Genomic DNA, 12,199 nt, shown 5'->3' with positions numbered 1-12,199 from the left:
GTCAATTAATATTTCATTATTTCTGTGATTATATCCTGTCCACAGGTGATGAGTAGACATGAATAATTCATGTCAACATATGACATGAGAAACTCCCAGGAATTCATGAAAAGATGAGCGGTTCATCACGTGCAATGTTAATTACAGATAAACGGATAAACATTTATTAGTATTCATTGCTTCATGACTGATAAGCTGCTTTATTTATTCATAAGATTTCTGGAAATCTTACAGCTCTTTATCTAAAATTGCAGCAGATAACTTGAACTGATGTTGAATAAAACATTTGTTGTCGTGACTCTTGTAAACTCTTGGAAATACAAAAGTACAAAAGTGTTTTATTTGTGTTTTAGAATAAGTTATTATTGTGAAAAGAAAGTACAGGAAGTAAAGACACATCCTTCAGCGAAACAAAGGATTCTTGTCAAGTTAGACCGTTCTGTGAAAGTTTACTGACACCTGCTGACCATTGATGGAACTGCACGACAATATTATTTTACATACAGTTTACTTGCTTACTACTTGTACTACAAAAATATAGTATAAAGTATAATATAATATCTTGTAAGACGGTGATTCAAGCTTTGTGCTGTGTTAGACTAAAGGCCCAAACATCTCCAGGTGGTCTACTCCTACGTACTGAGTAGCTGACCAGCTACATCCATCAATGTCCTCAAACATTGATAGATGTAGCTGGTTATATTAAGTTTGAATAACAAGAAGATGGATGATAAGGATTTCAAATAGGTTGGTAAAAGTACCCTCCTGAAAAACACCGGACCAAAGAAAATCAAGATAATATATAAGTAATATAGTAATTTCTAATAAAAATGACTGACCACAATTAGTATAATTACAAATTAACACACATGCACATGTTTTTAACCCAGGTCACTCAAGTGTAAACTAAATGCATGAATGGAATAAAGGACCTGCTCTATCTCAGTCTTACAAATTCATTATTTTTTTCCCTACCAGAGTCTTATCTTAGCTCACACAAGATGACTCATACCATGTAATACTTGTTTCTCTCTATGTTTGAGAGTTACAGAACAAGTATATGAATGTGAACAAACAAACAGTGTCACCAATCAGGACTTTAAAAAAAGTCTATATAAGGACATTTTCAATCAGCTTCCACAGGCTTCACACAGGAATGTCTCTTTATTAACCACTTTTACAACAAACAAAAAAAAACAGGCATCCAAATGTTCTTGTTTCAACGCAAGTGTCACCTTATTGTGTAGGTTATGAATTTTAAAAACAGAGTGGTTAAAAACAGTTAACTGTGTACACTGAGCGACTTCATTTTCATGTATTGGAAGTCAAATATGACTGCAAGAGATATGCTCACTGTCAACTGCAGTTAAGGAGTCTTCCACTTCAAGTCATTATTTGATGTGTAAATCTGAGTAAAAATAAACCAACCAACCGGCTCCTTTGGAAAAGAAATCTGTAAATATATATGTATATTTATATATAAATGCATCTGAGATCTGATCAGGAAAGAGGAGTTGAGACCAGTAGAGGGCACTCTGCTGCAAGATGTAACTGCATTAAAGTGTAATGTGGTGGATACCACAGAGAACAACTGGCTTTTAAACTACAACTACTACAGCCTACTCCTTGCAGACTAGCAGACTACCACTTGTTTATGTAACCTTTACATACTGTTAAAATGAGTGATAGTAATTAGAGGCCTAAAGAGGGTGGAGGTCACAATTTACACCTTTAAAATGACCCCCAACATCATTCATCTCAAACAACTTGGACCAATCCCTTTTCCACAGGTGTCTGGAAGGGTAATCGAAAGGACAGAGCAAATTCAACGTCACAGTCTCGACAGCGTAGGCAGAGACCATACCCCACTCCTTCTCACGCAACTACGTACACATCAGTATCTGCCGTCACTGCTTGCGTCTGAAGGACTTTCAGCTGTCTTTTTTTCCATTGGGTGGCTCTGAGTGTACTGTTGTGCTATATGAAACTCATGCTGCATGTGTAAAAACAAGAAGAAAGGCAGGACAATGATTTTGTGGTCAGCTTTAGCATTTCCTCAAACACTGAGATTCAGGAAATTAATGTAAATGTATATTTGAAAATAAAATATACAGGTATAAGACTGCTCTTATTTTACTATTACTTTAAATGGTTTGCATGAACTTGTATAAACAGATAATCCACCTTAAATTGTAAATATAATCTAATTTAGATGGTGTTTTAAAGCAGTAAAAGAGTGAGATGATCAGTGGGGATTTCATGAGGGTTTACCAAGAACACATTGTCCTTGATAGACAGTATCTAATATATTGTACTCATTCATTTCTTACAATGTCTTATTCTATTGTAATTTCACATGACGGATAGGGGCACATTTGTGCTAACCATGTGCTATAATTACATAAACAAAATGTAGAGTGAAATGCAGTCATAAGACACATGAGATCGTTCAAGAAGTCAGAATACCCAACAAAATACCCCCAAGTGGGCCAACTAAATCTACAAAGGGACAAGACAAGTAGAGATTGACGGGGTCAACGTTACTCAATATATATATTTGATAGTTAATATAGTAACACATTAAATTGACTAACTGAAAAAAAAATCATGTACAACTGAGATATATTCGTACAAAAAGACATTTTATTGATTGATTGTTCACATATTATTTACATATCTTTAGTAGGTCCCCCTTCTGCTGCCAAAACAGCACTGACCCTTTGAGGCATGGACTCCACTAGACCTCTGAAGGTGTGCTGTGGAATCTGGCACCAAGATGTTTGCAGCAGATCCTTTAAGTCCTGAGGTGGGGCCTCCATGGATCTGACTTGTTTGTCCAGCGCATCCAACAGATCCCCCATTGGATTGAGATCTGGGGAATTTGGTGGCCAAGTCAATACTTCAAACTCATTGTTGTGTTCCTCAAACCATTCCTGAACCACCTTTGCTTTGTGGTAGGGCGCATTTTCCTGCTGGAAGAGCCCACTGCCATCAGGGAATACCGTTTCCATGAAAGGGTGTACATGGTCCGTGACAATGTTTAGGTAGGTGGTAGGTGTCAAAGTAACATCCACATGAATGACGGGACCCAAAGTTTCCCAGCAGAACATTGCCCAAAGCATCACACTGCCCCCGCCGCCAGCTTGTGCCATGTGTTTCCCAGGTAAGCGACGCACATCAGACCAGGCCACCTTCTTCCATTGCTCTGCAGTCCAGTGTTGATGCTTTAGTGCCCATTGTTGGCGCTTTTGGCAGTGGATAGGGGTCAGCATGGGCACCCTGATTGGTCTGTGGCAACGCAATCCCATACGCAACAAACTGCGATGCACTGTGTGTTCTGACACCTTTCTATCTGAACCAGCATTGACTTTTTCAGCTATTTGAGCTACAGTAGCTTGTCTGTTGGATTGGACAACACGGGCCAACTTTCGCTCTCCACGTGCATCAATAAGCCTTGGACGCCCATGACCCTGTCTCCGGTTCACTGCTGTCCCTTCCTTGGACCACTGTTGATAGATACTGACCACTGCAGACCGTGAACACCCCACAAGAGCTGCAGTTTTGGAGATGCTGTGACCCAGTCTTCTAGCCACCACAATTTGGCCCTTATCAAAGTCACTTAAATCCTTATTCTTACCCATTTTTTCCTGCTTCTAAAACGTCAAACTCGCCATCTTTGAGGACACAATGTTCACTTCCTCTTTAACATATCCCGCCCACTAACAGGTGGTAACGAGATAATCAGTGTCATTCACGTTTTTGCGGGGGATTTAGGGGGCGGTGCGCCTCGTTGTTCACCTGCAAATACACACACACACACACTTTATATCCAAACCCGCTGTGATTGAGACTACAATGTGCGATAAATGATGTGACCTGAACTGAGAGCTGAAACGCCAAACCTACCGCTGACTGCTACTCTCTCCGCTTGTGGTGTTACGAAAAAAACATCCCCCTTCTGCTTTTAGCCTTCCCCTGCTTCTTCTTCTTCTTCCTTGTGGTTTTCCGGCTCCTGGCATCGTTTTTGTCGCATTGCTGCCTCCCTCTGGTCTTTATTCGTCTACTATTACCGTCTCTATTACATTCTTGTAATATAGAACCTAAAATATAAATTTTCTCCCTTTACTGAAGCACGTCTTTATGCAAGTGTCTTTCTTTTGTCTCATTCTCCCAATACTGTTGCCACTGGAGGAGAAAGGTTTGGTCTACACTGCAGGGCCTGGGCCTGGTTCTCACCTTAAATTATGACTCTGCTATGCATGGTATTCTGCAAGAAAAATGTCTCTTGAAAAAAAATCAATGTTATATAAATGTAAAATTGTGGAGAACCAGATGTGCAGTGATCATTACTGTGATCGACAGTGACATGGTCATTTAACAGGTGAGTACTGAAGAACGAAACAGTATTGAGAAAACTGTGTAAATGATTTTTTTTTGTAACACTTGCTCTTTGTTTTGAAGTGAATGTAAACTTAACTAATTCAGTACATAAAAAAGAACAATCTGAAGAAGGGACTTGAGGTATTATTGTCAATATGTTTTTTTATCTATATTCTGTATGAAAATATAAGAAATCTGCAAAAATGGTATAATCTAATTAGTCTTGTGAGGTATTTATAAGGAAGTCAAGAAGTGTGTGTTGAGAGTTTGAGTTGATTGGAGTTGGTTGATGATTGGATTGCGAGTGAGATTATTCAAGTAGTAAATTCTTTGGACATTAAACGCTCTTGTTTACATTGTAATAAGTGTTTTCTCATCAGTTTGTCTGCTGGCTGCCTGGCAGCTAATATATGTACATATATGTATTATATGTACAATGGCTGAAAGACTGAACTGCTGACACCTTAAAGCTATGCTAGATCTGCCCCTTCATGAGATCTTTATCAATTTGTAAAACATTTTCAAGAACATCACTGTGAAGTTGCCCTGTTGTCCATCTACCAGCACCTCTGAATGTATAAATGTTTTTTTTAAATATATATATAATGTCATATATAGTGACTCTATTGCTGTATCCATGTGATGATCCATGTCATTAGCAGTCTTGTTGTTAAGGGTTTTACAGATATATATAAATTAAGTTCATTTGATACATTGACTAATGACTAATACAACATGGTAATGAGATATTTCCTGATATACTGTATTTCCTTTAAAGTATGAATTAACACACACAGTAGATTCTGGGATACTGTGGCCTGCAAAAGAGTGGTTGTATCCTCCAAATTCTGGCAAAATAACGCTTTTGTAATGGCCCCAGGCTTGTATCTTCATTATAATGTATCCGTTCTAGACATGCAAACTTTCTTCCTGCCATCCTGATTGGGCACAGAATGGCTGATGGGGAACAGGTGAACAGGCAGGAGGTGGGATCAGGTGACTGGCAGAGTAGGAAACTTGCTGACGGCAATTATTGGACAGTTGATGGCAATCCCCATCGCCATCTGATGTTTCAGTCTCTGGAAAGTCAAATGGACTTCAGTGAGTCTGGCTCATCAAGGCTGAGAGTGACAATGATATACACCCAAGTGGCACAAGTTACACAGGATGCATGATGATTTGTCATAATTTCCATATTGAGTGTTTAACGACTTATTTATGAAAGTACCCTAGTGTTTTATCATTTATTATTCTCAATTAATAGATCTGCTTAAGGACAAGTGTGTTACATTTTCAATCCTCTTAACATGGCCACTTGTATCCCATATACTGTAATGCTATGTAATTACTGGGTGAAAGTGAATCAAGGGACGGCAAACAAATTTCCAAACGTACCACTCCTCTTATACATAGGCAAAATGGAAATGGCAGGCTCAAAGCGAAAAAGTCTGTGGCAAAGTGCGTACCATGACACAAAGTTATGCCCTACAGGTCTGTTTACTTTCTTTCAAGCTGGTTAATTTAAAGTAAATGTTTGCACCCCACAGGTAACCTGGAGGGCTGAGAGTGACTGAGTCACTGCAGGGGTTTTCAAAGGGCAGGGACTTTGAAGAATACTAATATTAACACTCCCACAGTTGACATTATTCAGTTTCAATCAGCATCTTCCACTCAGCGTAATGAGGAATTAGCCTCTTGTTATCTCCCTCACACAGACACATACAGTAAATACATGTAAAATGAGAGGGCAGAGGTCATCAGGGAGAAGCACTCAGGGAGGGCACACACCAAACAGGGAAACTACACCTTTAAATTCTGCTAGACCTCTTACTGCCAACGTATTTTGTTTAAAACTTCAACAGAGGAGTGTGGGAGCGACAACATAATATATAACAGACCTCAGAGTCTTGCCTATTTTGTAAAAGAAAAATGTATTAACATCATATCCCAACAAGAATCTATTAGAATCTTATTTAATCTGGAATTCATCCATAAAAGATAATTGCCGTTTATTATAACTTGAGTCTCAACAGAATTATTGCTTATGACATTTTACTCACTAACAATCAAGTGACTCACTCAACAATGGCACCGGGAGTGCAGTTATTTCATTATAAGAGAAACAAGAGATCACCAAAGTTATTAAACTTCACGTTGAGAAGGACATTAATCAAATTTCATGTCAATTCAGTTCATAGATGGCAAAAAAAACAAAAGAAATGACAACCTCATGGTCACAACAGAGAAAAAGTCAGGGGGTCACCTATTCATTCGAGGCTGTTAATGTTTGTAGAAAATGTCATGGCATCCAATATTTGTTGACATAATTCAGTCCAGACTGGAGTTCTGGGCTGATGAACTGACAGACTGACACTGACAACCCTCGATCCACGCTGCCAGCTTGGCTTGAAAAATCGAATTATCCTTTTGGATATTGTATAAGTGCAGGTCATATACACACCCTACATCACATATACACCCTCCATTTGATTAAAGGCATTTATTATTGACAAAATGGCTACACAAACCACTGCTTAAATGTCATCAAAAGTGCTAATGTTGAATCTAAAATTCTGTTTCTGTTTGGCCACAGCATCGTGTACACAGTGAGCCGCTGCTTGATGTAATTTGGCCAGACATGATGGACCCAGCCCTGGATGAATGCCTGAAAACTCACTTCTTGCATTTAACCAGTGTTCCATTTCCCTCCCACACAAAAGAGGACACTTCTGTCTTCCCACTCGGATGTGTAATCGGACAATTTGGCAGCACATATACAAGTATTGAAATTTGTTTTTATAAAGCTGGAGTTTTTTTAGATAACACAGATAAAGTACAGTGGAAGAAAACAAACCTCTGGAGAGTATTTTTTGTAAATATGGGGTGCACCACTGAGAAAACAGTTTTGTTTCTTCCAGTCTGCTTAGATTTAAGTGCCATTTAGAAACCAGTGGGTATTTTCTTAAATAAAATGCTATGCTTTCTACATAAGACATGTGATGAGTCAACCTCTACTCTGCTAACATTTCTATTTCTAGTATAACTAGTAGTAGTTCTCTTCTTTATTTCTGCATCCAGTTTTTTCGGTGAAAGTAATGGTGGGCATCTGGAGGAAAGCTTTCTTTCCATGTTGTGTGTCCGTGCATGCGTGTGTGGGTGGGAGGGTGAGTGATAAGGATGTGTCTGTGTGCGTGTGGTAAGGGGGGGGGGGTCTGACTTCTTATCATCTTCTTTGTTGAGATGACACGATTACAGTAATTGTTCCGGCCACTAATCAGACCAAAGCAGGAGATGGTGTGTGTCTGTGCGCATGTGTGTATGTACGTTGTGTGTGATGATTAGACGAAAGATGGGTTGGTGTTGGGGATTCTCGGCATTACTTAAGCTGTTCTACAGCCTGGCATACACAAAAGTTAGTTTCATTTGAGCCTCTTGATTGCTCACACAGCTGTAGTCTATGATTTTCAGTTGTGTGTGCACTTTTTGTATGTTTATGTATATTATGAAACTTGTTGTCGAGGGGTGGCAATATTCCCTTTTTCAGATGCATCCTGTGCCTCTTAATAATGGTCAGTGGTATAGTATTACTTTACATTAGTTATTTGTCATTAATTATCCACAGAATATTGTCCATTATTCTCTAGCATTTGGGGTGTGGTTGCCTTACTCAAGCACATGCTGTTGCTGACAGCTGTTGCTGAGACTCTAGACGGCACTACATATTCTTCTTCCCTGTGCAGGTAGTGATAATGTGACAAATGAAATGTTCCATACACTGTGGACATTAACCAGCTTTTCTTGTTTCCTGGTCTGTCTGCAGCAGATAGTGAACAGTCACAACAGGTTAAAGGAGCCAGCTGGTGATTGAAGCACTGTTTGGTTGAATTCCCAAGGCCTGGGGGAAATCCAGACGGGATGAAGACATAATTGAGTGATGCTAGCTTCCAGCATTGTACTGTACACACACAAACACACTGTTTAAATGCTTCTTTCATAACGATGTCTACTACTGAAAACTGTACTTTTTACCCTCAGACTATACCTTCTCCCTGTCTATCCTCACTTAATCAAGGTTAAACAAGACTGTGTGACTTGCAGTAATATTGTCAATCAAACAGACTTGTTCACATCAAAACTTAGAAATGTCCTGCAGTTTTTTGACTAGCCAGTAAATTATTTAATGTTAAACAGAGCTCAGATGCAGTCCAGTTCATTCTGGAGAACATCATTCACTGATGTTTAACATCTGAACATCATAACTCATCTTTTATCTGAACACGATCTGAGGGCAGTCCACCTGAAAACATAGTCACGACTTGAGCTGTGTGATGTCATCCTGTCCATTACAAGAGGCAAAGCAATGCATCAAGCCTCCCACTTCTCCAAACCTCAAGCTCCAGCCAACCAAACCCTAATGGGATCTCAAATGGTTGCTTAATATAATTGTCTTTATTGCCTATTGCCTCTATGCAGGGCATGATGGGGGTTAGGGCTAAAAGCAGAGCCCTGGCCAGGAGACAGTGGAGATTGCTCTTTATGGCCTTGGTGGCAGAGGTCTATGCCAGAATATGCAACCCAGAAATCGGATGCTCCATACCCATTTCATTTTGACAGCATTCTAAAAGCTGATTTATGTTTCACAAGTGACTTACAGGTATTTTTGAAGTTCAATTAAGATGACCACTGTTTAAAAAAAAAAAGTGCTTTGACTTAAATCTCATGCACGTGTCTTATCATAGGGCCCAGGGAAAGAATTTGGACCCCAAAAGACGTGCATGTTAACTAATAATATACAGCAGACCAGTAAGTATTAATGCTCAACAAACGTACAAACTGCCGTAAGACTGGGTTAGACATTACAGCGAGCTCTATACGGTTAATGACTTTAGCAGCTTTATGGCCATGAGCTCATTACTTACACAGGCCAATCTAATCAGCAACCGCACCGCTGACCACTGACAAACTAAACTGGTTCATGGGTGAAAAGGGTTTCCTTGTGCAGCTGGGGAGACACTGTCTTGTGTACTGTAGACAGAAAATACTTAACATTTACATTCATACAGCTTTACTCGTGACCATACAGGACACTTGAAGAAGGGGCTCTTTGTGTCTTATTTCCACCTGACACTATGAAGCTATGACATACTGTACACGCACTGACAATACTATAAAATGTTAACATACGTGTCTGTTTGGCATATGTGTGTGCATATACAGTGTGAGTACTTTTTGTAGATACAGAAACTTTACGCCTCCAGCAGACAGGCAGACAGTGATGAAAAACAGCAGCAGTAGCAGAAGAACAGCAGCATCATCGACTGTTCCTGCATTGACTCGTCAGCCTGGTGCTTCCTGGGTCTGCGGTGTTCAATAGAAAGCTGCAGGGGTTTGTTTTGTTCGTCTCACACATTAACCACTGACAAGGTTATTTTAAACCCAGAGCTTGATGGTACACAGAAGCTAGGGAACTGGCTGGTGACGGCCAGGGTAGAATATAATTTCACATTTGTTTCATCACATGTTCAGCACATTTCATTTGTGCTTCTCTTGTGCAACCTTTCACCATTGTGTTTTATTCACCTGTGTGTACTAGGTGGTCAGCCTGGTATTAAACTGAAATTAGTTGGGGAAATATTGTGTTTATGGTTCATGTATTGCAATTTAAACACTTTAAGGTGAAGAGAACATTAATTAGTTATATTATTATAGCAAATAAAGGCCATTATTACTGCTTTTATGTGACAGAATATAAACTCTAGTGTCTCCAGCATCAAAGTTAGATATAGTACACAATACAGTGCACCTCTGACCTCTCACTGATACTTTCTACATGCGATATAACCAGCTGGCTGTTTTTGTATTCAACACTAGAACTGCTGTGCACTGTGAAATTGACTGATCTGTTCATCTTTTACATTTGTGAAGTTAAACTATTTGCCAGTATATTCAGTGCTGATGTTCCTTTTAGAAAGATGTGTTACAAAATCCTATTGCACATTGTTTCCTTTGTCCGATTTGTAGAAAATTGATGGATTTTCCATACGAAATAAGTTGGACTGGAAACTTGGCGACTAGTGACTACTTGCAAGGCTAGTTGAGGCTAGACTAAAGGTAGTTGGTCACAATAACTCCTGGAGTTCACTATTTTCTCTCGATAGTCTAATGTTGACTTCCCCCCTAGCACGTTATTCACCATGTCAGTCAATTAACAGTTATCGAAGAGAGAAAATAATGCTGTCTGAGCTCACAGGCTCTGGTTAGCTTAGCATGGTCACTAACAAGACAAGAAGTTCACACACTTTAATAAAAAGACAGATTTTTTAACATTAACTGTGTGCAAACAATTGCTTGCTGGAGTGGTTCATGCTCTGACGGGGGAGGTTAAATAAAAGTAAATGGCCCAACAAAGCTAATTACAATAAACTTCATTTTGGACTCTGGCTCTCTGTCTCTTCATTGGTCGCCACTGTACAGAAAAGATTTAAACTCTCTGTTCACACAGATTAACTTTAGATCCCCTGATTGCAACAGTTGCAATGGATTGACTTGATTTAACCACAACATTTTGCCATTTTCAATCCTGGTGTGTTTTCAGTCTTGACATTTATGCTACTTGCAGACATTCCTCACAGGCAGTAATTTGGACTTTGAAGTTCACCTTTAAGCTTAAAAGCTTTAAGCTCTGACAGAAATAAATTAGCAGGATTGTTTATTGCGGAATGGCCCAGTGGCATGTACAGCCACTTTCAAATATACTTCTATACCAAAACATTCACAGTTTATTGTTTCTTTACTTTACTTTGGTTCCATTTAATCTATTTTCAACTGTTGTGGCAACTCTAGTCAATAAACAGCATCAGCTCTCAATGCAACAGGGATTTTTGTTCCAGACCCTAAATCTAACTTTGTTATCTATTAGAGACCTTTTCTGCATTTTCAAGAGGATTTCAACATAAATTAAGTGCTCAGTGCTACTTACCAAACTCTGGCTGTGTGTGTGTGTGTGTGTGTGTGTGTGTGTGCTTGCGTCCGTGTACATGTACGAGCTGTGCATGATTTTAAGTCAGTGAGTGTTATGTGTGTGTGTGTGTGTGTGTGTGTGTGTGTGTGTGTGTGTGTGTGTGTGTGTGTGTGTGTGTGTGTGGCAGACAGAGACACAGCGGCAGAAGTGAAGCGTCGAGGGAACACTGGTAGATAACAGAGTGTTTCTGTTCTCTGCTCTGCTGAACACCAATCACTTCCTCTTTCAGATAAAGCCCAGAGGAATGAAAATAGACTAGTGAGTGTGTGTATGTGTGTGTTTTTAAGTCTTTGCAGGGGTGTGTGACAATGAACCATTTACTGTTTTAAAAGTCCTGCATTAAATATTTCTGCAGTTTTGCTGATCCAGCTGTCCTTGAGTCTCTTTTCTCATCTTGCTTTGGGACTGGCTCTTATGCGGAAAACTCTCCACAAACCACTGGGTCGAGCTTCTCTCAGTCCCTGATGCTTTGGCCTTCTGTCCACATCCAGATTTCTTAGCTAATGGTTCTGACCTCTATTAGTGCCCCTTTCCATCCCAGACTCACCTCTTCCGTCCTCCTCCCTGTATCGTTCTCCTCCTATTCTGCTCCTGACTCCTAGTACTCTTTTTTTTCAACTATCCTCACATCCTCCAAATCCAAGAGGGATGCCGCTGACCCTCATGTTAGTAACATCAGGACTGGATCAAGACATTATGACACCGAGGTTTGAGGTTTGGTAAACATAATCTGAAAAATGAACCACTAAAGTCTTGACATGTGATGAGGAGTTGAAGGGCGCTTCAGGTTCATGTTGA

This window comes from Larimichthys crocea, chromosome VIII, assembly GCF_000972845.2.
Source record: "Larimichthys crocea isolate SSNF chromosome VIII, L_crocea_2.0, whole genome shotgun sequence".
Taxonomy (NCBI): Eukaryota; Metazoa; Chordata; class Actinopteri; family Sciaenidae; genus Larimichthys; species Larimichthys crocea.
The sequence above is the reverse complement of the archived record's forward strand: the minus strand, read 5'-3'. Positions refer to the sequence as shown.